We start from the raw sequence: 27,926 nt of genomic DNA, 5'->3' as shown, positions 1-27,926 counted from the left end.
AAACTGAATTTAATAATAATAATAATAAAAAAAGAAAACCCATAGCTTTAGGAATTATGTCTGCCTATTTTACTAATGAGTATTTTTTCAGAAAATTCTTAAGTTGTCAAAACCTAATAGCTTTATTTTACCTCATGTAGAAAGTGTGAAAGAATTATCTATTTTGGAACAATTCAAGGGCAGGCCTGTATTGTTTCTGTCTGAAGAAATTTTTGCCATGGGCTGGTTTACTCTTGACCCTCCTGGACTTCAGCCTTTTCCATCACAGCAGAAGAAGAAGCTAAGCAACAACAACAAAAAGCAGTTTAGGAACTACAGTGCATTGCCACCTTTGACAGCACAACGACTATGCTTAATTCTGATTTGCTTCAGAACAACCTCCTTAGCAACAACCACATCTTCAAGATTAGATACAAACTAGTTTTTATATAACTCCAAGTTACATAAGTATACACTCTGATAGAACCTTAAATGTTTTCACATTTACTGAGCTTAAACATCTTTAAGCAATGATATACGGTTTCATTATAAGATAAATGGAAAAGTATTTGTATTAGTCATCCTTTTTTATCATTGTCAAATGTTATCATACTATATTTTGGCATAGTAATGATGTGCCATCACCTTCAATGCACAGATAATTTGGAATTGATCATATTTTACCATTATTCATATAATTTTACCATTATTCATATATTAGTCTTATTGGTATAACTTTACAAGAGAGTATCGCTGAGAATTTAATTTGGTAAGATGTTTCTTATATTAGAGAGAGGCTATAGTGAGTTTTGAAGAGAGATTTTTTTTTTATATCTGCTCAAGCTTTTTCATTATCCCTTACATGGGAACCATCTGCCAAAGCTTCTGCTTTTGCCCATGTCCCTTTACCAGCAACTCTCCCCAAAAAAGCAGGGGGATCATCTGATTTGTTAGACCCTGAGACAGTCATTGGGTCAGATTTTCAAATGGGGAGGCTTACTGTGACTAAAGACAGGATTCTGTACTCCACACCTAATTTATTACTTCCTGGCCTCTATGTGGGCCAGGCCATCCTCTTGGCTCTCTGCTCAAGCTCCTGTGCCTGAGACTAGGTGGATAAAGCACCCAACAGATTAGAGTAGAGGATGAGAAATCAACCCCAGAGAAATTAGTTGACAGAATAGATTTACAAAGGCCTTTCTCCAATGCAGACATCTTAGGGCAGTGTCAGGAATTTACCCTTATATTAATAAATGAATCAGTCCTTTGTGTCCTGTTTGATATTTCCCTTCTGTCTTTAAAACTCAGCAGAGAGAAATGAGTAATGTCTTTGGACATCATATTTGGGCATCAAAACTTTGACCCTGAAAAACCCTATAATGCCATCCTCCAGTCATTTTGTCCATGGAATAGCCCCCATCACCACCCATCACCACCATTAAGATCTTCTTGAGCACTAACGATTCTCAGATACAGCCAGGTAAGAGCACAGTTTCAGGATCCTGACTGGTTAAATTCAGAATTCCTGATCTACCGCTTAGCAAACTATATAAACTTGAGCAGTTTGTATCTTTGTGACTTAGTTAACTTGTCTATAAAATAGTAATAATTATAAAATACTAATTATATTATATAACTACAATTATAGCAATAATCTTATGCAGTAGTAATCACACACATATACACATGCATATGTATATACATACACACACATACAAATATATGTGTATATATACACATAAATACACACACAGACATATATGTTAACAATGCCTGGCTTCAAAATTGGAAATTCTGATTTAATGTTTTCATTGTGTGGTTTCTATGATCTTTAAAATGTATGCTATGGTATTGAAAGCTGCCAGAGGTCAGATGGTACTATGTCACAGACATAATTGCAATTCTAAAAAAAGCTAGATACAGGTAAATGTGCATATATTATAATAATATAATATAATAATGTGAGTAAAATCAAACAATTAAAATACTTTGTGAATAAGGACAGAAAACTGAATGCCATATCTTAAAATAAAATAGATATTCTTTGGTCTGTGAGGATTTCAATGCAGATGTGCTTAAAAGCAGAAATTTAAATTCTGGAGGCCCTTTGCAAGGCTGTAATTCCATAATGCAAAGGGAAAATGTTCCCAGTTTTGAAACTAATGCATGTATATTTTCTATTAAGATATACATAGAGAAAGAGAGTTAGGTAGACATACATTGTAATTCAGATTTTCCTACTTACAGATGGTAAAATTCTGTGCAATAATAATGCTCCCAAAACCATTTGCAAATTTGTCCAGCACCAACTCTGCTTTTAATGATGAAGTTTCCACAGTGGCAGATGGCAGAGTGAGCAGTGAAGGATGCTGCCGACCCACAAGGGTTATGTCTGTCACTAAAGTGATCTGGCTCCAAAAGTCAAAGTCTGTTGAGGTCACTGGCTGTTGCTCCATTGGAATGACTTGATTGATCACGTTTGCAGTTATTCCATAAATGATGACCTTATAGAAGGGCCATGGCCATTTCACCCTGCTGTAGGAAAATGATACAGAGAAATGCACAGTCTCTGCAGTCTATCAACCCATCCTAACATATGATAGAAACAAAGGAGCAATTTATGAAATTTAAGAAAATACATTTACTGATATTGCTGCTCTCTGCTTGTGCCAGAATGATTAGGAAGCCTATAGATACAGTAACAATGCTATTTTAATAGACTTGTTACATTTAGGAAGAGCAAAGGGAAGCAGAATCAGACAAGAAAATATACTAATGAACTAAAAAAAAAGAAATATTTTTCTTACGAATGCATTTAGACATAAATTGAGATCCAGTTATTATATAAGCATCTAAAATTGGCAGTTAGTGCAGTTAAAAGAAAAAAAGTAATCTTCAGTGTCCGGGTGAACCCCTAAAATACTTAGAAGAAAATAAGATGCTATTCCAAGAGAAGTTTGACAATATACTATCCCTTATGAAAGTATATCATATTGAAATTGCCAAGTTCTGTTTCTACTGTGTTATTGTTGGACTCATTTATCAGTTAGTGAGTAAGTGAGTGTACCTTTCAAAATTTAATGTACTATCAGAAAATGCCTGAGGCCCTGGAAGGAAGAGGGTACACCCCTCTCCACTTATTGAAGGGTAACATAGAAAATCACACAAGCGTATTAATTCTCTCTTGCACTGATTAAAATAAGAAACAGTTCCTTTAAGCAAAGTTGTTCATTAATAATAATAAAAATTAGTTATTGTAAATAATTACTTAGTTTATGCTACCAACTGTTACTTGCTTTTTATACAGTACCTCTCTTCAATTTTTATGACAACTATGAGGAGCTTTTTTATATATTCTGTAGTAGAAAACTGAGGACCAGAGGTTAATTTACCATTCTAGTCATAGTGAAGAAAAAGAGGATGCAAGCCAATTGCATGCTGAGCCAGCAAGAACTGGTTGTTAAAATTTCAGTAATTTTGTGACCTGTTTGTTCAACATGGCCATTATTAAAAACTAAATGATATAAACTTACAATTATATACATTGTACTAAAAACAAAGGTAATAACTACTAAAAACTCATTACATCCAAATTATTACATTTCACTATTATATATGTTCTTGAGGGATTTTTTTTTATCTGTATTGTATGTGTATGGTGGAATTACCATATAACAATGTTCTACTGTACATTTCTTCCCAACTCTGTGTTCATTGATGCCATGTAGATATATTGAAATTTGCCATAGTGGGAGTATTTATACCATAGAAATTGGCAAATACTGTTAATCAGGACTCTCCTGCCCCAGGAGGTGGTTGTTCAACAACTACCAGCACACCACGGTGTGAAACACATATATTTCTTTCAAGGCACCCTGTTCTGTAGGCCATACTATCTCCTTTTGAATTGTTTGAAGCATGAGTTTTTAAATGGGCTCCACTGGCTTTGGGAGAGGGTCTTTGAGGATGTATGTAAGCTTTTTTTTTTTTTCTGGAGAGATAGTCCAGAGCTTCTATTAGATTCTCAGAGGATCCATGATCCAAAAGAAATGCTTAAAAATGACAAGATTTCTATATGAAAAATTCTTTATCTTCTGTAGGCATTCTTTTCTTCTGAAATAAAGAGATCAAGTAGGCTGCATTAGACAAGATAATCTTAAATTTTGTCCTCCAAATGCATTTCAGAAAATGTTCCTTATCTACATATTTTGGCTAAAACTTCTTCATTTACTCATTTCTTCTTAAACAGTGTTGCCAGATTTAGCAAATAAGAATACAGGATATTTGTTAAATTTGAATATCAGGCAAACAATATTTGGGACATATTTTTTCTAAAAAATTATTTTTAAAAGAAATTCAAATTTAACCAGGCATTCTGCACTTTACCTGGCAGACCTTCTTCTAAAGGCCTTCTTTCCTCATTCTTCCATCTTCTTTTTCTTCTCATTTGGCAGGGGTATAATGGGTTAACGAACATGAGGAGTATATTGGGTTAATTGGCTTTTATATTATGTGAATAAGAGTCAGCTATGTTTGAATTCAATCCCAGCTCTCAGTTTCTAGTTATGACTTTGTGAAAGTCATTTAACTTCTTGAGGCCTCAGCTTTCTTTTCTATAAAATAGACCTGATAAGGATTGCTAGGAGGAGTAAATAAGATAATACATGCAAAACAGTTAGTATAGTGCCTACCAATTTGTAAGCTTGCAATAAGTGTTCGCTGTGGTGGTGGTGGTAATGATGGTGGTGATGATGATGTTGCTTTCATTTATGTAAAATTGTAGCTCTCTGACTTATCATGGACCTCATCTAACCCTCCATTTCTGTGTACAATCCATCACCTTTATGGCTTCATCCACCCTTTCTGGAATGAATCATCAAAACTGATATAACCAATCCCATACCTCACCAAATCTTCACCAGAATTTTTTTCCTGTTTTTTTAATGTTGATGTGGCCAAAGCATACTCATAATATTGTTAGCGGTGGCTAGAAAAACTGGCTAGTGAGGAAGATAATAATGACCCTTCATTGAGTCTTAATTCTGCCAAAAACTATGCTAGGTTCTGTTGGGGACGATTAAGGTAGCATGTATAAAATCCACCCTCAGCGATGCCGGAGATATGCAACATGGCCACTAGGGCTGATGCAATAACAGCTTAAGTTGCCCTCAGCCTTCTACGGAAGTGATAGCCGTTCGCGCCTAAGATTCGCGCCTAGAGTGCTAGTTTTACAATCTGCCTTCTACCCCAGCAACAGTAGCCACCAATCCTGTGCTAGCCTTACATCTGCCATCCGCCCTAGCAACAGCAGCAACCAATCCTAGACCGCCACCCGTCCTTGCTAGCCACTCCCCCTCTCTCCTAGAGTATATATGCTCTGCCCCCTCAATAAAGATTTGCAGCTTGATCAGAATCTTTGTCTTGCTGTCATTCCTCATATCTCTTGTCCCATACCATTCCTCCCTCATAGGACTCGGAGCTTCGGTTGAACGTCCTGCGGGCCGGGACAAGGTTCTTTTGTGCATGTTTTTTTTTTATTATTCTTTTTTTTTTAAATTAGATTCAGTTTTATTGAAATATATTCACATACCATACAATCATCCATGGTGTACGACCAACTGTTCACAATACGATCATATAGTCATGTATTCATCACCACAATCGATTTCTGAAAATTTTCCTTTCATCAGAAAGAATCAGAATAAGAATAAAAAATAAAAGCAAAAAAGAACACCCAAATCACCCCCCCATCCCACCCCATTTTTCATTTAGTTTTTGTCCCCATTTTTCTACTCATCCATCCATACACTAGATAAAGGGAGTGCAATCCACAAGGTTTTCGCAATCACATTGTCACCCCTTGTAATCTACATTGTTATACAATCATCTTCAGGAGTCCAGACTACTGGATTGGAGTTTGATAGTTTCAGGTATTTACTTCTAGCTATTCCAATACATTAAAACGTAAGAGGTGTTACCTGTATAGTGCATAAGAATGTCCACCAGAGTGACCTCTCGACTCCATTCGAAATCTCAGCCACTGAAGCTTTATTTTGTTACATTTCGCATCCCCCTTTTGCTCAAGAAGATGTTCTTAATCCCACGATGCCTGGTCCAGATTCATCCCTGGGAGTCATATCCTGCATTGCCAGGGAGTCAGGTCCCACATGGGGGGAGGGCAGTAAGTTCATCTTGTGCATGTTTTTTTCATTCAATCCCAATAATAACTGCATAAGTGTTACCTTTGACATTTTATAGATAAGGGAAATGGGAACTTTAGAGGTAAAGGAAGCAAAAAAGAGAAGAAGTTTGGACTTAGATATTGTTGGGGGGAATTTTCCATACATAGATAATCATAATACATTGCATTGGTGTAGGTATTCTTGGAAATTTTATTTTCTTTCAAGGATGATCACAACCAAATCTCATTTATCCTTAAGGAATGTCATGCTAAAAAGAATTTTGATGCATTTTGTAAGTCCAATAACAAAGAACATCATGATAAATTAGTAATGTCTGCTCTGAACATAGTGGTAGGGGCAATAGTGACAGGGCAGACAGCATTAAAAATAGGCTGGTAGAGGAAAGTGTGGGGTGCCCAAAGTAAACAATAGGTATGAAAACTTTGCAATATCTAATTCTGGTCACTTCTAAGGGTTCTTTATTGAAAACCCAAAAATGATAATGTCGAGTCATTTAATTGCTCTAAAGAACAGAGGATGGAGTGATTTAGTTTAAGCCACTGTTTGCCCTTACTCCACTACAATTTTCTTCTCTTGCAGAAACAAAATCTAATTGACCAGATTGTGTTTAAATGTTCTTTTCACCCATGTCTGTACTAATAAAATGGTTCCAGAAGCAGTAATTTTGGAGTATGAGATTTTAGAGGAAGCAGATCCTCATGTGTCCAGTTTTCTCAGGTGAAAAGTAGATTGAACAAATAAATATATCACCTATGTAGGTTATATACACAAGTTTAACTGTATGCCTTTAATATACATGTTTACATACGTCACTGTCACAAATCCCAGTAGACTGCATTATGAAAACTGGCCTCCACATTCCTTAGCCCAGTAAGAGATACGCAATCCAGAGATGGAATTAATTAGAATGGTAAAGGCCTAAAATAGTGAATTGACTGTTCACTTGTTTGTTTTTTTGTAGTAACTAAATTTCTTATTCAAATATGGTCTTTCATGGGACCCCAATATATAAATAGGAAAATGTGAAGGTCCTGGAGCCCTCACCACTCTCTCTCAACCTCATCCCTGAAAAACCAAAGCATAGGTTGAAAACCATGGATTTAAGACATTTTTATTTAGCAGCTCCAGGCCTCAGTTTTCCTCTCTGTAATATAGGTCTTTACTAGGATTGCTAAGAGGAATAAATAAGTTAATTGGCATGAGTAATACTACCCTTTGCAAAAGTTATGAGTTTAACCAGAAATTAATTCCCTTCTCTATAACTATGGAAATAATACACAGATACTAAGAAAATTGCAAGAGAGAAAAATCAATACACTGCGTTTTTGTTCTAACTTAATGTGTGAATACAGCCAGATTCCTTCATGACTCTAGTGCACCTTTGCCTTATCTATTAAATGAAAGATTGGAATAGATATTTCATTCTTTGTTAATCGAAAGAGTTCCATGTTAAAGTGCAAAAAGCCCACATAGATTGCACCTCCCCTCCTTTCCACTGTAATATTCTAGGAATCAAGAGTCTACATATGGAAATCATTGTAGTTGCAAACATTCTTTAGCTTCCAAGTTTTCTATTTGATGTACTTTTTATACACTTGTCCTCTACTTCATAAAGAATAACATTTTTTTGATGGCATCAAATTGACTTCTAGGAAGTGTTCCCCATTTACAAATTTTGTATGATTAATATATTTGCTAAAACATCTAAAAATCTCAGTTCAACTATTTATTCTGATATTTACAGGCACCACAGAATATGTTTTACATTCTTATATATAAGTATTTTAATATTATTTATTAATTATATGTATAAGTATACACACACATATTTATAAAACCCTTGAAGACAAGGGTTATATTACATCCATAGTTGTATATATGACAGCATCTAACAATAACTGGCATATGATAAGTCATCGGTAAATGTTCTTTTTTAATGGAGTATGCACACACGTGTGTGTGTGTATATATATATATATATATGTCCACAACTCTCTTTGTGCCCTCAAATACTGTATTGGCATAAAGACTCATAAGATAGGTAGTATAGCGTAGTGGTTAAAAGCATGTGATTTAATATCAGAAAGACCTTGACTCAGATCCCTGCTCTGTCATTTAGGATCTGTGTGACCTTGGATAAGTTACTTAGCCTTTCTAAATATCAGTTTCTTCACCTTTAACATGACAATAATAAATTATCTATATCCTTCTGTTGTTTTGTGGTTTAAAGGAGATAAAGTACTTAGCATAGTACCTTGCACCAAATAAATATTAACTAATATTACAATTAATATTAAAAATGCTAATCTTAGTATTTTTATCATCAATAAAAAAGTGGATGTTTGAAGGTTTTCCAAATAATTCTTCAAAGGAAATGGAAAGTAATTAACATATGTTAAAAGATTACTTGTGTGTAATTTGCATCTCATACTGAATTTTTAAAAATATTATCTCATTGAATTCTCACAACTGGCTTGTGAAGTAGTTATTATATCCACACTACAGAGAAATTATTGAACTCACTCAGTCATACAGCTGGTTGCACAATTGCAATATTCAAACACAAATTTGGCTAAACTATAAAATTTCAAGTATTGCACTAAATACCTCAGTTAGTGTTTACTAACTGACCAAAGAATTCACCATTTCTTGAGATTGTATGTCTTGAATTATTTGAAAAATAGAGGCAGTAATCTCAAGCATTCTCCCACGAACTTGTGTGAATGTGAAACAAGAAGGAGGAAGTTTATGGGAAGCAACAATAGGAAGATAAACCATGATCACACAAGCAGGAGAATACTAATGATTTTTCCAACATAGCCACTCTTTCCAAATCATACAAATTAAAGATCTTTTGGAAACTGCCTAATTTCCTCAAATAGAATAAGGAGGCATCTAGTATGTATAGACAACCTGTAAAATCTTGGCAAGGATCTGTTATTACTGTTGTTGTATCTCTCAGTAGGTTTAGGACCCATATGTACAAGGTGGAAAATGGTAAAAATGTGGAATCTTTTGATTTTTTTATAATGGAAGTCCAATTATCCAAAGACAACAGATGGAGCATTGATAATGAGATTATCATCCTGGCAACCAAGGGTTGTTCAAATAATCTTATGGGAGTCATGTGGTTATACTCCAGAAGAACACATCTCTCTATTCACCCACACAAACAGAAGCTCACCTTACAATAAAATGAATCCTCAAAGCAGCCATTGGAATTGAAAATTAAAGTATTAAAGTACACACATCATTTTAAAAATTGAGAACACGTAGTGGTCCCTCTGGAGTGAGATTCAAATGGGCAACCCATAATTGATAGCTACTCACAGTAGGTGATGTTGATTTTACTTATTCATTTGGTAAAATATTTATTGAGCACTAATCAGATACCAAGCAGAGTTATAGGTGCTGGGTTACAATAAGAAACAAAGTAGAGAAAGCCCCTGCTTTTGTGGAACTTAAATTTTAGTGGAAGAAACAGTAAACCAATAAATCAATGAAGATATAATATGCAACGTGATATTAAGGGCCTGGGGATGGGGGGAAACTAAACAGGGTAAATGGCTAAAGAGGATGGGTTTTAGAAGAGGAGTATTTGCCATTTTAATAAAATGCTCAGGAAAGGCCTTTCTGATGAGAAGACTTTTGATCTGGAATGCAAAAAAAGTGAGGGAGTTAGGCATACAGATATCAAAGGGAAGAGCAAGTAATCAGAAGGGCAGCAAGGGCAAAGGATCCAAGGCCATATGCTCTTGGTGTGTCCAAAACACAGGAATTCCAGAGTGACTGGAACAGAGTATAAGACGAGAGAATCAGAAAATATCCCTTTTTTAAAATCATTTTTTCTTGTAGAATATAACACATATACATAAAAGTAATAACTTTCCAATGGCAATTTAACAAGCAGTTAAAGAGCAAACTTCAAAGAATGAGTTAAGTTCCACAGTTTCAGTCACTTCACCATTGTGAAATATAACGTATACAAAAAGATATCTTTCAAAGTATGATTTAACTATAGAACAAATTTCAAATTTCTCATAAAGTCGATACACCTTTTCAACGTGAACAGGTTAGAGTGGTCACTGCCTAGACATCCCTGAAGATCGGGAAAGTGATTAAACTAGAGGAAGGGTTAGCAACAGAAAAGATGGTATTTAACAAAGGATTATGAATACTGAATCCCTATGTAATTTTCTTTTTCTTAGTTATTAGGGTATTAGAATAGCTAGAAGGAAAGAATTGAAATGGTAGAGCTGTAACCAATAGCATCCTTTGAAATTTGTTCTATAGAAAATATCCTTTTTAGACACATCTAGACTATCACTGGTCTTCTTAGGAAGTTACCATCTGAAATGAAAGCATGAATACTGCTAATCCCAAAGGTAAATGCATTTCAGGAGACCTTTACTTTTATCAAAATTTTTCTTCTCCCTTCTTCTATCATTAAGGAGTCTGAACTAGTGATGAAGTACTGGCTAGAAAAGTCATTATCTGGCAATTAATTGGCAAGCAATTATAGCTACATTTTAGTTACAGTGCTGAAATTTAAATATTTTAATAATTTTAAGCAATAATTCTGAATGATTATACATTTGTGAATAAGACCTTATGCTTCAATTGCATGTGACAGCAAAAGTAGTAATAATAACGCCATCAAGAAAAAAATGTTTGTCTTGAGATGTTTTCAAACAATACACTTAGATTGATATTTGGGTTAGTTTACAGTATGTTCATACAGACTCAAAGATGCATTTCGATTCTGAACTTGTTTCAGTTAATGGCCAATTCTTTCTGTGATTTGTAAAACAAGGAATAAAATAGCATTTCAATTGACTGTCCGTGAACCATGAGTGATCTTCCTAATTCATTAGAGAAGTTTTTGTTTTTATAAGTCAAGAAAGTGCCGTTACAAACTCTCAGAGGTCATCATAGTTCTTGCCTCATTTCCTCAATGCTTGCTAATTCAAGTTCTTTGAAAAGTGGTATGTATTGGGCCTTATCTTACTGAGAAAAATGAAGATTCCTGAAAGAATGGAAATTTGCAATCTTTTCTGTTGTGTGTTTGTTTTCTTTCATGCTAAGCTTAATAACAGAACCCATGTGCATATATTTCTTAAGTAAATAAATCATTATTTTAATTGTTAATTTAGTGCACAATAAAAAAATCCTACTGATTGTGCTCCAGGAACAGTAAAACACACTTGGCAGTCATGGGGTCACTTTAGCATGATATAGAATCTTTATGATCATGAGGTGACTACTTGCCCGCTCAATTCTGACCACCTGCCTTAGGAGAGAATGAACAGCACCAGCAGAAAACAGATCAGATGGCAGAATTTGGGAAAAAGCCAATTTGCAGAATGTGAGATTCTACTGAATATATTATCAAAAGGTCCCATATTGAACTTTTTTGAGCACACAGAGATGTCTGTGATAGTTAACTGCTGCAACTTGAGTTTAACCACTCGTCCTTAAATCAGAGATTTTGTAAACCTCTGTCTTTAGTTTAGTGAGCATGTCTTCTCACTTGAGTTTATTCTTTGAGCTTCAAAAATCCCAAAGAAATTCAGAAATCAGAAATTCAAAATGTGATAAGAAAGAGTTCTCTCAGAGATATTAGGTTAAACATCACAAAGTAGTTTAAATCCATTTTGCCAGCCACCCACTCCCCTGTCCCACTCATTCCTCAGTCTCTCAGAGCCAATTTTCATGTGGGCTCATAAAATAAGAACCTTGCTTAAACTCTTATTTAATGGAGCCAAGCTTTAAGGGTTGTAGGCAACTAAGCTGGGCCACAGAGTTTTTATAAAAAGTTTTTCTTAGATGAAATTATTAGGTTACTTCTAGAAAAGGTAAAGAACCAAGCTTCCAATTTTTTTAAATGAGGTTGAAGGAAAGGGAAGTTTTTTTCTTTTTACATTCATTAGAAAACTAAATGTACCAAGGAGGGTTGTAAAATAAATTTTATTGAAGCTCATTTAGATTGGAAGCTGAGGAACATCTGTAACTACTCTGAAGGGGACTCTGGAAGAACTTTTTATGAGTAAACTGGGATTGTTGCTTTTAATTATTCGAGTGTATAGATTATTCAGTAACGTGAAGAAAGAGCTTATTTAGCCTCCACCTCCAAGCCACATCACTGAAATACAAGACGACCATTTCTCAGTTTACTTTGTGCTCCATAATTTAAAAAATAATCTTGAAAGTAACTGAACCGTGTGAAAGTGTGATTTGTTTGTGGCAATGAGTTCTTGTGGAATTCCATTGTGGATTTACTTTTCTGTGTGTGCGATTTTGCAAGACCAGGTAATAGGTGAATCATTTGTTTTATGCTAGATTCCAAGGCCATAATGATAGTTTTCCTTAAGAACTACCCATACATAATCTTGTTTTAGAATTCTTCTTCAGGGGTTTCCATAAGTAAATTAAATATGGCAAGCCATTCTTTTCTCTGCAGAATTTCATTCATAAAGCATTTACACTAAAATCCCATTAGGTACCTAATTTTTGAGGGAAAAAGTATCAAATAATTTCAACATTAAAAAAATAAAAATATATCTTTAGCCCCTAAACTGTTACACTGCAGAGAGGTTAACAATCACTGTGCATGTATTAGCACATCCCTCTGTTTGGTAGAGGAAAGATGGTAAGGCCACAATTTATTGTTACTTTTGGTTTTTGTATGATAGAGAAAACACTTAGTGAATGAAAGGTCATTGCACTTTACTCTTTTTCGTAATCAAATGTGTGAAAGCAGCACAGATAATGACAGATACACATTTTTAACTACATTTCATATTCCCTTTTTTTGTTTTATTTTACTGGATGCATCTTAATGAGAAAGACTCATTCTAGAACTGCTGCTAAACAGACAAGCATCAGCATTTAGAAAAAAAGATTGTTTAGGATAAAAGGATTCTCATTCCAAAATATAGAATTTTTTCATAACTTGGATGTAAAATTAAACTGGAATGAGTCCATAAAAGGCATTGATAACATAGCATCAATAATTGATGTAAACAAAGCCATTAACAGTGGTTTTCTACATATTTTTTCCCATCCTACTTAGGAATAAATTGAGTTTCATAGAAATTCACTGTTATCTCTTTCTGTCTACTGTGCTTAGTGCTACAATTGGGAAAGAGTTTTCAGAAGAACAGCTTCAAATTGGTCACTCTGGCAAGGCAGATTTCATTACAGATGCCACGTGCTCCTCAGAAAGTCACTTCTCAGCTCCCTGGGAAGAAAGCATATGACTGAATTTCAGTAGTTCAGTTTTTACATTAAAATATGGCCAGTTAGGGGTCCCAATCTGTCAGGGAAAAGTGGCCATGCGGCCAGAGTTATCATTTTACTTTAGGGGTCTTGTGTTTGCCAAGTGGTCAGCCAGCTGTCCAGGCTTTTAAAATCAGAAAACTGAAAAACCTGAGTGGTAAATTGCACTGGAACATTTAATATTCATTAAACCTGAAGGATTTTTAATAAATCTTAAAGATAGCGAATTCCCATTTTGAAATGTGGAGTTTTTGTAAATATTCTCTAATGTTCCATGTAAACTACTAAGTAGGAAATCTAATCTCCCACAGCTCTTATTACATGGTGCAAAAAGTATGAGAAAGAAGACAAATAGGCCTAATTTCAAAGTTCATAGAGGTTGCATAACCTGCTCTCTGAGCCTCAGTTTTATAATCTGTGAGATGGGAATAATAATGGTAATAATAACACCTTTCTTGAAAAACATGTGTTTTAATTTACACTACTATAATCAAATCACCTGGCAGATGGAAGGCAATAACTGGTAATAATAATAAAACTGTTTCAATGAACCTTGAAGGAATAGCACCTAGAGGCTGAGGGTTAATAATAGACTGATTGTTGCTTGTTATCAAATACCAAAAAGGGTCATAATTTCTGAACATCTGTAAAACATCAATGAAGAAACCTTGATAGGAAAAATTATCAAAAGCTTGTGTTTCCATCTGAGATAAATGGTTAGAAGTGAAGCCTTAGCAGTGATGGCTCCAAACTGAAGAGATTTTCTTGGAACAAGGTTAGATATGTCTTCCCTACTTTCCTGGGGGAGTCATGAGGAAAGCTGAAGGGAAAAGTGCCAGCCAGTCACGTTTGCACGAGATAAATAATCAGTCGTGAGCTCAGTGTGTGATTCTCGTTAAAATCCAGACACTGGAACAGCTCCTGCAAACGCACAGCCACCACCACCACTACCAATCTCTTTTGCATCTCATTGACATTTGAGGACGTTAATTGACTCGTTATTGCAATTCATATTCAGGAAAGGAAGTTGATTAAGGAAGGCAGATGCAGAATCTCCAGACACATTCATAGCTGAGTTGTTTGTCCCGGCAGTTTACTTGAGTTATTAGAATACTTAGGAAGCTGGAGCCACAGGGACATGGAACGTGTTCCACTGTCACCCTCACGGAATAGGTTTTACTAAAATCAATATAAAACAATATAAATTTTGAATAGTCTTATTCTACCTTATGGTCCAAATAAGCTAAGTTATTTTCTTGGCCTTTTTATACTAGTTATGGCTACTCCATTTTATTTTAACTGCTCTTCTGGAAAATTGGTTCCTGATATTTGTGTTGTGTCAAGGAGTATTTTTGAAAAGTCAATAAAAATATGTCCAGGTTCTAATGAATTAAAGAACATTTAAATATCACCATCAGTAGTAAGATTTTAATAGTTTCTAAAGTTTTCTATACTGCAGTTCTCAATTTTTGTTAAGCAAACTGTGATAAATTGATACCTCAAATGTGTTTCTTTAACCATTTTAGAGGTTGTTTATTTTTGTTATTTTGCTTATCTTTAAATAAGTGGACTAGTTTCCATTTTCATGTCTAATATTGCATATAGGTATATATATATACATATATATATAAACATATCTATATATATATATATATAGATATATATGCAGGCTAGGTAAGAACTGTCTACTTTTAAATTCAGATTACCCAGGATTTTAAGCCAAATATTAGAAATATTCTCAATTAATGATTCTCACTTATTTGGCAAACACCTGGAAAAATAGAATTCACTTTCTCTTCTCTATACTGAATATACAAAAAAAAATTGTTTTATTTTTTTCTTTCCTTTTCACCTTAATTGTGAAAATATTGTTCAAGCCTTAATTATGAATTATTTTATTACTTAGAAAAACAGAAGTCCACCTATAAGAAGTTCATCCAAAGCTGTTACTCTTACAAAATTCTTATTTGGTATTAAGCATAGTCGACATAACCATTTAGCAATATCATTTGTTTTCCAACTACCTACTGCTCGGTGTTAGTTAATTTTACCACCTTCACTTGATCCATATCAGTCACACAGGGCCATGTGTACAGATAACACATTTTCTCACACAGATATATAGACTAACATGAAACTGAAATGAATAGCAGAATTTAATAAATCTTCTTTATATCTTAATGGGATAATTTATTTCCTCAACTAATTAATTTATTTTGACCCCACAGCAAATATATCAATACTCACTTTCCTCAGGTATTATTAATTTAAGTGTTAAAATTTCAAAAATTTTTCCTACAAAAATTCAATTCAACTAAACAAAAATTTAATGAGCCATTATTATACAAGTACCAGATATTTGGGGATGGGACAATGATCACAGATTAATAAAGTATGATCCCTATTATTCAAGAGCTTAAAGTCTAGTTGGGGGTGGCATATAAATAATTCCTTATAATACAGAGCATGATATAGGTACTACAACTGAAATAAGCAAATTTAACGAGAACCCCAAGAAGTGAGTAATTTACTGTAGTTATTTTTAAAGTCTAAAAGGAAGAGAGGCATTCCAGATGGATGGAATACCATGAACAAAGCACAAAGGTATGAGGCATGTGCTGGGAAATATAAGTTGTTCTGCTATTGGAACATAGCGCAATTAAAAGTGAAACAAAGATGGCACTTCAAAGTAGGCAGGAATCAGATTGAGGAAGGCTCTAAAGACACACTCAGGAATTTGCACTTTTTATGCTGTAGATGACTTAAAACTATTGTTCTGGTTTGCTAATGCTTCACTTGAGGATGGTCAATGGCATCCAGAAAACCTCTGTTAACTGGGAAGGCTTATGGCTGGAGTCTGCTCCAAGTTCTGGTTTCAAAACGGCTTTCTCCCAGGAAGTTCCTCTCTAGGCCGCAGCTCCTCTTCAAAATGTCACTCTCAGTTGCTCTTGGGGTGTTTGTCTTCTGTTAGCTTCCCCAGAGCAAGAATCTGCTTTCAACAGCCATCTTCAAACTCTCTCTCATCTGCAGCTCCTGTGCATTCTTCAAAGTGTCCCTCTTGGCTGTAACAAGCTTGCTACTTCTGTCTGAGCTTATATAGTGCTCTAGTAAACTAATCAAGGCCCAAGCTAATGGACAGGGCCACACCTCCATGGAAATTATCTAATCAGAGTTATCACCCACAGTTGGGTGGGTCGCATCTCCACGGAAACACTCAATCAAAGAATTACAATCTAATCAGCACTAATATGTCTGCCCACACAAGATTGCATCAAAGATGCATTTTGGGGGACATAATACATTCAAACTGGCACAACTATGAAAACTTGAACAGGACTAAGATGGACATGGATCTGGGTATGGTGACAAGAGAGATGTGGCTTGAGCAGACTATGTTTCAGAGAGCTACTCCTGGTACCAGCAGGTTTGATATACTGAAATAGGGAAAGCCTGGGGATGGGATGTTGGGGAAAGCAATTAGAGAACTATGACAAAAATCCTAAGAGGTATTACCAGCCCCAAAGAAGAAGCAATAGGCATTGTGGGGACCCAGGGCCTGGCCCCTCACCTCCGTTGTCAAAGTGAATTTTTTCACATAGCCACCTACTTGACCCTTGACTGGGACAGCCATTAAAGGTCATCAGACCTCCCCAGGGGGGAAAGAATATACAAATGGTATCATAAACAAAGCACTGAAACTCCCCTCCCCTGATCACTGTTGATAACAAATCTCCACACTCCTGTATCACAAGACCTTGCCGAAATGTTCTCACACACTATGGAATGTCCTTGTTCTAAACCTTAAAAACCACCCCGTGGCACTCCCCTCTCTTTGCAAAGTGCTAACTGCCATCTTTCCCAGCTGGCTGTCACTATGGAACCATTTCTCCTGTCTGTAAGTCCCATTAAACTCATGTCTAACTCCGTGCCTGGCATGTTCTTCAGTCTTGGGGCTAAGCTGAGTTGGAACAGGGATAGAAGGTGAGGGGTGTTTGCAGGAGTGGAGATGTAGAATTCTATATGGTGAGGAACTGGATAGTAAGGATAAGTGAAGGATGGTGGGGAAAAGAGAACAACAAAATGATGATAACTGCAAGATTCTTAGCTAGGATCATTGGCTTCATATTGATGAGAGAAGGAGAAGGGGAGAAAGAGAGGAAAAAAACAGAGGTAGTAAGAAGCAAGGAACAAGCAAACAAGAGGAAACCAAAAGAATAGCTATATGAGGATATACCCAGAGCTCATTGGAAATGTGGGTCATGAGATTAGGGTCAGGGCTAGAAATAGAGATTGAGTGTCTCTCAAATAGGAATGGGACTTGAAGCTGTGGGAAAAGAGAACACTCATGAAGATGTTCATATCATGAACAGATGCTGGAGTTTGAGACTTTGCAAAATGCTTATGGGAATGTAATGACTTGGTGAAGGGAGGGGAGTCAGTAAAGGAGAGAGTCTTGTTCACATGAAGCTTTAATTTATGGCATTTATTCATTCTTTCAACATTTACTGAGTATCTCTATAGCCAGGCATTTCGTTAATCTTCAAACATGTATGATGGTCCTAAATTTGAGACTGTTTTCAGTAACCTCATACAATCCCTTGTTGACTTTCTACTTTCCTCATATTCCCATAAGCTTTTCCATTATTGTGTGATAATAATTATCATTAAATATTTCTATAATAAAAATAGTACTTGATACTTAAATAATGCTTTCATGAACATTTATTCATTAATCATCCTGGCAATCCTATGAGGTAGAGAAGACAAGCATCGTTATCTCTGTTCCATAGATAAGGAATGAAAGTACCAAACAAAGTGCCATGTTCAATAAGTACTCAATAAATGTTTATGGACTGAATTCCAGAAACAAGTGATTTTTAAAGCTTTCTTGAATGTGCATGTTGTATTTTTTTAAATTTAAACATCTTCCCCACAAAGAAACCTCTTCTAAAGTTGAGAAAATAAATATCAAGTGAGATGATATGTACTTTAGTCATGTCAAACCTAAACATTCTTTATCATCTTCCCATCATCACTAATCATATCCTATCCTCACCCTACCCCAGCTCCAATTTAGGTATTATGCCCAAGGCACGTCCTTTCCAGTTTTCAGAAACCTACCATTATCAAATAAAAACAATCTTCTCAGTTGTTCTCCCATTGCTTTCAGCTTTCATTTTTCCTATTCCTAGAGGAAATTTATGCACAGTGAATTTTGAGTACTAGCTACTTCCAACAAAATTCGCAGTATTCTATTCCGGCTCTGTCATGTTAAAAATTCCACAGTGATAACTTCCTACAGACAGGATTTGCTAGAATTGCCTAAAACCCTCACATTAGGGTAAATAACTGATGTCAAGGCTGTTTTAAAGGGCTTGCATTGTATTTCCAATCAGGTCTGAAGAATAATATATGTCAATTATGAGAGCGCCAATCGAATAGTACAGGCTCCCTGACATACTGGGTTAAGAAGGATTTTGAGGCTGTGTCTTGGTTCAGTGGGAAAAAGTGCTATGAACGATAGTCAGTATGTGCCATGAATACAGGAGAAGTAGGATTGGGACTGGTGCTGAGTGTTTTACCATTCTTGTTCTAATAGAACTTTGAATCAGATTATGCTGGGTTCAGGTTATGAGATTTCCTGAGTGAGTACTGCATTGTTCAGCATTCTTAAGGAACAAGGGCAGGCCCAGGGGGAAGTGACCCTTTTAGGTAAAGAATAACTTTTTGCTAAGAAATCATCATGAAGTGCTGACGATGGTATTTGATGCTTTAATCAGACTCAGAATTAGAAAACTGTTTTTGTCAATTTCTAATTGAAAGCCTGCTAACAGTTTTAACCTAAGTTTCTGAGTTTTCTGCATTAACTAGCTGACATTTATTGCAAAGGGAAATGATGGGAAATTTAATTCAAATTAAAACCAAGCAATTGTTTTTAATTTATAAATGAATTTCTCTCAAGGAAACCTACTAGGCTAATGGGAATGGGTGTTAGAAATATAAATTCCCATGCATCAACATAAACAGAGATAAAGAAACATGAACAATTATAATAGAAAAACTCTCTGGTGGTTCTGTGCACATGATGCATCCAAATGTTATTTTTGTTTGTTGAGTTTTACTCTAAATCATCTCTGCAGCCTGTTTTATCTGCAAACTGGATTTCTGTCCTAGCCACTAGATCATTTCCTCCAAAGCCTGAGTTGCCTCCAATTTAGGTGACTTACTCAAGGTCACTGAGCATGAGGGGGCAGAGTAGAGGATATTTCAAAAGCTTTTGAGTTCCAGGCTGTTGCTTACCCATTGAACCTTGCAGAGGAAAATGAAGAAAACCTGCAGAACTATTTATCTACATATTTTCTGTGGCTGAAACTGTGCATATATAAAGTGATATCTGCACTCATGTCATGGTCCATTCATTTCAAAGCAGTTAAAAAGAATTTTACTCACCCCCATGCAATTCATGTTTTTGAATTATTCTGAGATTATTTAACTTGACAAAGAGAGACCTGTAGAGTCCATAGTGCAAAATGCAGCAAGAAAATACTTTGAACATGAGAACAGCAATAAAAAGATATGAGATATTCTACATGCTCTGTTGAAACTGTCATAGAAACTCTCCAGGTTGTCCTAAGAAAATTCACATTTGTGTCTTTAATCAGAAATGACGTATCTCTTTTCCATCTAACATTTCAGATCTATTCGCTTTCCAGGATACTTGTCCTGACCCCCTTTGTCTCCTGCCCCAGAAACAGCAGTAGCCTACATCCAATTTACCTGTATGAATCAGGTTCCCACCAGGAAAATAAAAGCCATCTTAGGTCTCTCCAATAAAGGAATTTAATTCAAGGTTACACAGATTATGGAAGTGCTTAAAATCAAGGAAGAGATGGTAAGACAAATGAGAGATCAGTAACAGCAGAAAGTATCAACCCTACAGCAAGAAGCACAAGAAGGAAGGGCTATTTCCAGAACCCAGATGCCAGGTCCATCTAATGGGAGCTAGAATTGTGTGAGGGGCTTTGTGGCAGCTGGCCACAAAGAGCATATTTCCAGTAGAAGTCGGCACCATGAGGAGGACAGCCACTTCTGGAAATGCCACAGGAGATGGGGTTGGAGAGGATATGTTTTGACGTCCCTTTCTCATACTGTCATCTTACATCAGGGCCTCACCTTGCTAGAAAGCAAAACCATCTGGAAAACATAGTTTTCTTAAATACAGAGTAGAGGAAGGGAGAAGATGAATCTGAGAACAAACAGGTAGTTGAGCAACTATTTACCTCATCCAATAAAGGATTCTGCCTAACACAAAATTATGTATATTAAAAAAATTTTAATTTCCTTCCCATGAAGAGGAATTGACCTTAATTTTTACTTATTTTTAGGTCTTTTCCCAACCTAAGTGCATTGGTAGGACTCTGTTTACCAATGACAGAAGAAGGCCAGAACCTTTGGGAATCCAGTGCTATTGGAAGTAAAGGTAAGGGGTAACACATGTTTTCTAGAACAAATATTTTTACCATTAGCAAGTAGTTGCCCTTCCTGGATCCTGGCTTGTCAGTGGTCATCTGACTCTTTTCATTTTAGTGGACACTTTTCTTTCATTTTGTGTTAGAGATCCCTTTGCGAATCTGATGGTTATTTTCAGTATACACATGCAAAAAAAAATCTTGAATATTCTTTCCAGGATGCCCTCACCCACTCATGCATGATGATGTACCTCTATGGGAACGACCCTTGCTCTCGTCATGCCTGATTCTTTGCTAAGTGAAGAAGCCATTCAAAAGTCTCCAAGTAAGTGATAGTTTGATCAAACTTCAAATACAAGGTCCTGGAACACAGTAAAATTGCATGCTAAATGTTGTGTGCATGTGTTCAGGTGTATGTTTCTTAAGTGAATGTTCAAGACCCCAAAATATTTAGAGATAGTGAGTGCCCTAGATATTAAAACTCTTAAGACAACAATTTGTCCTGGGGGGTGCAAAAATGTGTATGTGTGATGGGCAAGACAATTTTAGGTTGATAAAGTATACAAAGAGGAGTTTACTAAAGGTAGGAAAAAACTTACAGGAATGAATCTCCTACTTCTTTTATATGGCCCTTTTTAATATGCCATGCCTCTTGGCTTCTCTACTGTATTACCTGGTGCTAAAAGTAAAGCTTCCCAGTACGGATCCTCTATCTAAAATGAAACACAGTGAGCAGCTATATTCTTTTCCTGAGTTATGATTGTACATACAAAATTTTATAAATAAAAACAATTTTCTAAACCACAATTGTGATCCCTACCACCAAAGATTCATCATAAGGTCACAAAATGTCAGCTCTGGAAGGGACCTTAGAATTTATCTATTCCACCTCTTATTTTACATATTGGGGAACTGAGACTTCATGACAGAATATGACTTGCCTACTAGGAGTCACTTCCATTTATCACATTTCCAGTTGCTGGTATCTATACTTAGAAAATGAAGATGCTGGGCCATCATTTACCTGTTCATTAAGGTGAATTTATAATTGACAAGGATTTTCCATTCTCTACTAGTACCTTTTAAATGAAGATACCAATTCAGCAAGTTCATAAACAATGAGAGTAAGCATCCATCGATGCATTGTCTCTTTTCCCTCTGGACAAGCTTAATGATAAAAATTGCCAGCTCTTGGGAAAGACTGCTTGGGTTCAAACTCCAGCTCATCAGGCTCAAATGTAACTAAAGATGGATATTTGGCAATTGCTTAGCTTCTTTTGGCATCAGTTTCTTCAGCTGTAAAATGATCGATAGCATCTACTTCATCATGGGGTTGCTGTGATGATTAAATGAGCAGAAATGCATGTAAAGGACTTAAACTTGCAAATGGCACATAATAAAGTTCTTAAAAAATATTAGCTATTATGCTTTGGAATCTGAGTATACTGGAGACTCATACCCTTCAAAAGTGAAACTGAAAAACACTGCCCTAATCATAAGCAAATGGAGACTCTAAACTTTGGAACTGCTAAAGTTTACAGCTGATGAAAGCTAGACAGGAAGAAATTTACATATTAGAAGTGGTTAAATTGAGTTATGGGACAAGAGCTGGGTCATATGAGGAGATTGATTTTTTATCAATGAAGAGTTCATAATAAGTTTAAAATGACAGAAGCACTATCTCAAAGCAGGGATAAGCAAAATAGCAAACAGATTATTTAAGGATTGTAGCCAAAAGCCAAAAGTATATGGAGACCAGAATCTTATAAGCCATCCTTTTGTGGATGGTATTGGAATAACTGAGGTGGTTGGAGGTACAAGGATGAGAAGGAAAATCCCATTTTGCTTCTTTAGAATAAGAGATTTTGCCCAGATCTGTTTCTTCCCCCTTTTACGATTGAGCTTAGCTTGTTATTTTCAACTTGGCAGAATATGGTCGCAGGATGCCTATAGCTGCTTCCAGTCTGCCTCTCCCTGCAGGATGCTCAGAGCCTTACATCAAAAAGAGGGAAACTGTTGAAATTATTTCTCTCAATCTTTACTTCTTTTATATTACTTTTGATTTGGCAAAATGCATTTATTCAAGCACAGTCTCGTCTGCACTCAAGGAAATGTGATACCATTTTGCACTGAATTCTTAAATGAAAAAAAAAATTGGCCGATAGACAAATATAACTTCTTGTGATTCTGTTCCAATAATCTTGGAGAATTGTTATACTGTAAACCCAGAAAATTAGCATTGCTAGATAAACAGACTGATTATATCCAGCATGCTCAAGGTTTCACAGTAAGAAAATGTACAGTATCCTTAGGCATCTGACAGAAAGCCACTCTCAGACCTTTTCAAAGGTTTTCAGAAGTTATTACATGAGATTGAGTATGGCATGAACAAAAAGGTTTGAAGTCTTGCTTAAAGTTAGCCAGTGGCTCTGAGTTAGCAAGTTCTCTCTTAAATGATCAGTATTTGAGTTCTGGGTGCTAATGAGCAAAGGTTAGCCAGAGGGAATATGAATGAGGGGAACAAGAGACTAACTCACTCTCCACGAGGGGAAAAATAGCATTTAAAAGAATGCAATAATTTTAGAAGACAAATTGTGTTTTAATCAATGCCTCCTGAATAAGCTGAAGAAGTCCCACTGACGTTCCCAGCTGTAAGAGTAGAATTCTGGTTTCACATTTGCATGATTTTGAAGGTCAAATGCCTGCTATCCAAGTCTTACTGATCCATATGGACTAGAAATGCCACAATATGCAATCATCATGAAGGCAGATTGTCTCCTGTAAATCTGTCCTTTCTGTAACACATTCAAAATGTACCGTATTGGCTGGATTATAAATCCTTTCATGAAATGTGTGCACATTTGTAGAAGCAGCTTCAGGTTGATGGATGAAGGCATTGGTGTTCAGAGAATCCCTAAAATAATTTATCATATGTATAAATCTGGTTTTCCATGTGTCTGGATTTCCTGTGGCCAGGTATACCTGTAACTCAAAATCTTGTTCCAGAGATCGGTAAAACCACCTTCGGGCTGCTTTCCATGTTTTCTGTAGATATAGAACCTATGGATTTTACTTTGTATTATTCTGAACCCCAGTTTATTTGCTATGTAGAAATTCACTTAAATGAACCCTTAAAGTCTGAGAATGCATTTATCAAAAGTGACTTCTCTATATTATTATTATCTAATATTTCCATTAAATGATCAATATTCCTAATGTGTTCAAAATATCATTCATTTTATAATTAGTTAAATATATACAATGTTTTCAGAAACACAATCATGTATAAAGAGAAGGACAACTGAATTTGATGGTGATTTTAAAGCATTATATTGTGGTGTGCAAAATTAATAACTTTTGTCTACCTATTTTTGTAGAGCTTCTATAATGCCCTAGAAACTATTGAGCTGAAGACTTCTGCTATTCACTAAGGAGCTTCCTCCACTTTTATTTACAAAAAAAAAGATAACATCTGTCCTTCTTTTTTAGAGGTCATCTTCCTTTTTAACACTGATAAGAGTAGCATTTCAAAGCTCATGAATAGGTAAATCAGATCTATTCCATGAACACTCAGCAACTGCTGTTCTCAAGAAAGGAAAATGAACTGCAAGTTCTGTTGCAATTGATTGAAAACATCACAGGACTTCAGAATTAGAAGTGGTTGCCTTCTAAACAAATGCCCTTATTTAACAAGTGGAAAACTAATACCCAAACTGAAGTGATCAAATAAAATCAGATGGTAACTTTGTGGCTGCCCTGGAGCTAGGGTTAGAACTTGAGTTTCTGATTCTCAAATGAGTGTGTGTGTATGTGTGTGTGTGTGTGTGTGTGTGTGTGTGTGTGTGTGTGTTTCCTACCATATCGCAATGCCTCTTAATCTACTATATGAGTAAATGAAAAACTGAATACATTTTTCCCAAGTTGTTTTGTTTACTTTTTCGTTTTATCCAATGGATATCTTAGTTTGGGGCTCTAACTGGTTTCTTTATAGCATGTCCCAAAAAGTAAGATATGATTCATTCATTCCACAAACATTTCCTGAGTACTAGATATGTGACAGGCACTCTGATAGGTGATAAAAATTTGCAATCTACTAATATGACCCAGTATAATAGCAACACATGCACAGATGAACAAAGGGCTTCCTAGTGTAATCCTTGCATGTGTTTCTCCAGGTGATCTTAAAATGCAAGCTCTCAGACTACCTGGTCTTGATCTCAATCATGCCACCTTCTAGCTGCTTGCTCTCAGGAAAATTACTAAAGTTCTCTGCCTCAGTTTCCTAATATGCAAAATTACAGTTCCTATCCTATAGAGTTGTATTGATGAGTAACCGTGTTACTAATTTAGTATAATGTATAACAAAGATTTTAGATTTATGCTTGACGTGTAAGAAGTGCTCCATAAAGGCTAGATAGTATTCTCGTTGTTGTTGTTGTTATTATTATTATTATTATTACTATTACTACCATCAAACATTTAACTCATCTTCAGAGATAGCGTCCAGGACAATGGTGTTTTAAACTCCATTTCAGGTTATTTTACTTCCTTTTAATTCCTATACCTTTCCTTTAATTCCACAGAGTATCTAATTTTAAAGATATATTTTAATGGCTATTTTTGCAAACAGAACATTTAGTAGTTTAGTGATGAAATCAGGGCAGTTTGAGATGTCACACTCTTAACTAGTTACACTGCACAAAGCCTAACAGTTTGCTTTCTGTTTTTAAAGAAGCGTTTCGTTTAGCCATACTTGTGGCGGCACATGTAATTGAAAAGAGGCATATGGAGACCAGCATGCAAAGCCTAACAAACACTTCAGAGTGGCTTAAAAACTATGCTAATCATTTTAGGAAACCATGTTTTAATCCTTATTAAAAAAAAAACAAAACAAAAAAACTTCTCCTCAAACCTAAGGTGACTTTTAATGACATATAATCTATTTAACACTAGCTTGCTTCCCTCTGCCTTGGCAAACATTGGAAATAAAAATTAAATCATATAAAGAGGAAGGAATGAAGAAAACCCATAACCTAAGGTTTCATGGAGCAGAAGTGAACTCTTAAAGGAGGTAATCCAGGACATCAGCCCCACCATCAGAGTCAGAATGCAGAGACTGTGTCACCTACAGGACATGGAGAAGCGACATGGGTTCAAAACACTCTTTCCTCTGCAAGAAGGTCCTGAGCAATACCTGAAAACAAGGAAGGCATCAGATGAACAGACCTTTATAACAGAATGTGCATCTGCCAAGACAAAAATACACGACAAGCTTCTGGTGCTGGCACGCTGACAGTATGAGCAAGCTGTCTTAGTAGTGATTTTGCAAATCATTTGAGTTTAAATTTTATATAGGCCGTAGGGCCCCTGGAGCAGCGCTTTCTATATTTGGCCTCCTCATTTAGCTATGTTTGGAATAAATAGGCTATGGGTAAAAAATCATGCCCTTTAAGAATTCTGCATACACAGATCAGTTCTGCATCACAGATCAGTCTATGCATACACACACATGCTTTCTAAATGTATTTCTAAGCTGTTTTCCTGTGTGACTTTTTTCTCTCTCTTTTTTTAAGTTCAGCTCCCTGGCATTTAGTAAACCACAAGCTGCTGTTCCTTTTCTTGAAGAAGTCAGTTTGGTGGAGGGGCCAAGAAAAATTAGCCCAACTGATGATTGCAATCTCGAAAGAAAATATGCTTTTTATCAGAGACCACATGTTGCCAATGCCAATTAAAGAAAAACTGGGAGATTTAATCAGATACCAGCTTGGGGAGGAAAAATGATGAGCCAGGTATAAAAAGAAAAGGTAAACCTTGGGTGGGATTTCTGGGATGATCAATTTGAGGTAAAATGTAAGAATTTATGGTGGAAAGTGTAAGCATATGTTGCAGATTGAGCAAGTAGGTAACCATCTAGATAAGAAATTGCACAAAGTCAAGGATTTTGACTCAAGCTGATCTAAATAAAATTCTTCCTTTCCTCCAATCTTCAGACTGCCTGTGTCAAATTCACATCTTATGCCTTTTGTAAATCAGGAATCACAAAATCCTGTTTGGTTTAAAAGAACGATAATGTGAATTAAAGTGCCTGTTGCATAATATTTGCCTGATAAGTGTTCAGAGAGAAAGAGAGATTGATTAATTTGTGGACAAATGCTTGAAGTAATAAGGAGATCATGTTTTTTTCTAAAGAGGTATGAGCAACCATCTAGATACATTCATCTTGCGAATGTATTATCATATTCATTATTTTAGTATCTTTCAAAGGTTGACTAGGAGTATTGTAATGATGTGGCATGTTCTTATAATTTTATTTCTGACATCAATTAATAACACATTCATGAGATCATCCGATCTCACGCCATGAAAACAGAATCAGTTTTTGCGTTATCTTGGGAGGCGATGTGATATCAAGTAAAAAGGGTGACTTTGGGATTACGCTACCCATTTCCATCATTCCTAAAATAATGTTTATGCTTATCTCAAATGGATCAAATAAGAGGAACCATGCAAAACTGCTTGTACCCCGCATATAGTGTGGTTAGCTGCTCTCTCCTTTCCTTCTGGTTAGTTGAACAGCTTTATATTTTTAAGAACCAGTGGAAATGTGATGGATAAATGGGGCTGTTCTTTAGTCCTGACAAAGGGGCAAATAAGGATTAAAATTGGCAGGCAGAAGCCTGGAAATATTTTTGTGCTTTCTGAAGTGTTGAGCTCACATATTTGAATGAAGTTCTTAGAAACTGGTGAAAATAATTATTTAAAAAGTTGTATCCTATAGTATCTAGTAATTGTGATATGAAACCAGATATTGAATTTATTTTTATGATAAAATGTATACATTTTGTAAACCTACCACTCCTCACTTTCATACCTTTTTAAAGTTTATAGTAAAAAGAAACAAGATACTTATACGTACACGACATTTATTTGAATATTTTATTTCATTAATTCTTAAGTTCTGGAAATTGTTCATTTTTTTCTAAAAAGACTAGCTTTG

At 35.6% G+C, this 27,926-nt stretch overlaps 1 long non-coding RNA gene across 1 annotated transcript in view; it reads left to right on the top strand.

Annotated features, from left to right (window-relative positions):
- Window positions 1-26,727, top strand: part of LOC119528768 — a 46,370-nt gene extending 19,643 nt beyond the window's left edge. The window contains exons 2-4 of the long non-coding RNA XR_005215763.1: window positions 20,846-20,940; window positions 21,148-21,254; window positions 26,503-26,727. This is a non-coding gene — a long non-coding RNA (uncharacterized LOC119528768). The remainder of the gene's footprint in view (window positions 1-20,845; window positions 20,941-21,147; window positions 21,255-26,502) is intronic.
- Window positions 26,728-27,926: the final 1,199 nt, after the last annotated feature.

Source organism: Choloepus didactylus, chromosome 3, assembly GCF_015220235.1.
Source record: "Choloepus didactylus isolate mChoDid1 chromosome 3, mChoDid1.pri, whole genome shotgun sequence".
NCBI lineage: Eukaryota > Metazoa > Chordata > Mammalia > Pilosa > Megalonychidae > Choloepus > Choloepus didactylus.
Note: the sequence above shows the minus strand (reverse complement) of the source record. Positions and strands in the feature narration are given on the sequence as shown.